Genomic DNA, 2562 nt, shown 5'->3' with positions numbered 1-2562 from the left:
ATGGGTGGTTCCTTCCCAAGATTTTCAAGTGTATATGAAACATACTACATATTTACTTATTGTATTATTTTGTACAGTTGTAAATTACATTAAATAAATAATAAAAAAAAAAAATATTAACATGAATATATGAAATCTTCACATATGTAATTCAATATCGATATATGTTGGGAATTCCTACAGGAACTATACAGCCCTCACCGTGACTAATAAAAATAAATGACCTCAGTCGCGTGACCGGGACGAACTGTGATATAATACACAACTCGCTACAATGAGTACAGTCATAAATTAGGAAAATAATCAAAGTTTCCTCTGGTGATAACGTGTTGTTAATTGTTATTGTAATAATTTTATAACAACAATTACTAAATTGGTGATTAGATAAATCTACTCAACTTACGTCTTATGACGAGTTTATACACTCAACATCCAACAGCTCATTTGATTACTCACCTGTAACAAAAATAGATATTGTTATTTTCTCATTATTGCTATTAAGAATTTTAATTTTATCAAAAACTGTAAAAAATATTGCAGTAAGTTGTTTTAAATTGAAAAATAATTATAACCACTGGGAAATTCAGTCAAACAAATTTCTAATTAAAAAATAGAACTCATTATTTCTAACGAGAGCACAAGCGATTATTTAGTTCCTTCAAATAAAGAATGTTAAAACGTTCGATTATCCTGGAGAATATTTTTGCTGGAAAGTTGCTGGAAAAATAAAAAGCAATATTCATCATGGGCGTAGACGGGGGGGAGGGGGGAGGATTTGATAGATGATTTCTTTCTGGAAACATGTAACAATTTTTTTTTTTTAATATTTATTTATTGCTATTTACAACTGTACAAAATAATACAATAGGTAAATATAATATTAATTATATATTAGTAAATATTAATGTGTATAGTTAATTAGATATAAGCTAAGGACAGCTTATTAATGCATTAATATGATTCCAAACTGTTATATTGTCTCATATCGTAATTTCGATTGAAATAGGTGAATAACCTGCAAAATGTTTTTAAATTACTGATGTGAGTAAAATTGTATTACTACCACGATGCTGGATGATGTTACTGTCGCGTCAAGGTAGCTTGTACGGTGACACTTAACAGCCACGGAATGAATTTTCACAACCACAGCCATGGTAGAACTGTATAATAGTTGTCGTTATGGTATTTACAATCATGACAGTACCGTCGCACTAGATATAGTCTCATAACTGGCATTACATGCTACGATAGAGGAGATAATGACCTATCATGGCAGTACCTTCTTATATGTATCTAGAACATTTTATGTTAGTTCAGTTACTGTCACGTCAAAGTCCGTTTACTCGGTAACATTCTATAGCCACGATAACCTTTACTGTCGTGACAGTACAATAGTACCATCAGACTTATGATAATAAAAGTCAGTAACTGTCGCAGAAGCAAATTTACTATGACTTAAGGCCCGTTTATCAGTGAATAGTATTTTTTATTAAAACTTATTTTCATCAACAAAAAAAAATACATTGCCCCTCCCCCCCCCACCTGCAGATAACCTAAAAATGTGCCGACCGATCCAAGGTCTTCTGTAATAGATGGATGAAAAGCAATTCCTAAGAATCAGGCGATGGTTCCAGGATCATCAAAATGAGGAGCGCCTGGAAGTCATTTCGTGAACCACGATAAAACTCTCCTTTATAATGAAATTCTTTTCAACTTTGACATGACATTAACTCGTACTTTGTGTTCTTAGCAGAAGTGAATAAGGAAGACGAGTTGAATAAAAAAAGAAAAAATTATACAATGAAAAAAATAAGCACAATAACCATACCAGCCAAATAACCTAAAAGCCTCGACTTTAGATTACAAAGGTAGCGGAGCTGTCCTTTACCAATTTAGTTTGCTCCGGAAAGAGCCCTCAAGTCTTTCTTACTTAAGAGTTAAGTCATTCCAGGACCACTTATCCTTTAATTCATTACTTGGACTTTGTTCTTTCTGATTTCTCTAATTCGACTAACCTTGCTTCTCTAATCTGACTAACGACCCAGTACAAGATTAGCTGAATGTTAATATATAGGTGGACGGATCCCATCAATAAACAGTCTTGATTTGATGTTCATAGCGTGTTCTTCTATCTACTATTTTACCTTTTTTTTTTTTAGAAATCTCTTCCCGAGATCACGTAACTGGTGCCGAAATCCGGAACGAGTGCGGAGGTCAAAATTCATTAATAAAAATGTTTTTCTTCCTTTTTCTATTGCCCTCATCTTCCCTCTTATTATCTCTTCATCAAGTGAGCATTTAAGATGAATCAACACGGAATATTACAGGATCCAGTCTAACAACTGTCAGGGACCACAGGTTGCGGAACTTACACCACTACCGACAACCGCATTGGCAGCAGCACATGCTAATGCGCTGGAATATACGAAGATTCGTTCGACAGCTTTCCAGGACCTGAGGACTTGAACTTTATCAAGGGACGCGACCGAGATATAGCCCAAATAGAAGCAAAGGTAGAGAGAGACTTACTAGGGGTATTCATGATGTTGTGTTAAATGTTAA

General features: G+C 34.0%; 1 protein-coding gene across 3 annotated transcripts in view; it reads right to left on the bottom strand.

Annotated features, from left to right (window-relative positions):
- Nrt (Neurotactin) overlaps positions 1–2562 on the bottom strand; it is a 192838-nt gene that overhangs the window by 114109 nt on the left and 76167 nt on the right. The window contains exon 1 of one of the 3 annotated variants that reach the window (XM_024361598.2): positions 404–456. The exons of the other annotated variants lie outside the window; for them this stretch is intronic. The gene's annotated coding sequence lies outside the window, so the exon portion shown is untranslated. Of the gene's footprint in view, positions 1–403; positions 457–2562 lie in introns of those variants that run through there. 3 annotated transcript variants of the gene reach the window in all.

The sequence above is a fragment of the Halyomorpha halys genome, unplaced genomic scaffold (genome assembly GCF_000696795.3).
Source record: "Halyomorpha halys isolate HHAL.00 unplaced genomic scaffold, Hhal_1.1 Scaffold42.1, whole genome shotgun sequence".
NCBI classification, from domain to species: Eukaryota; Metazoa; Arthropoda; class Insecta; order Hemiptera; family Pentatomidae; genus Halyomorpha; species Halyomorpha halys.
This window is presented reverse-complemented; position numbering and strand designations above follow the sequence as displayed.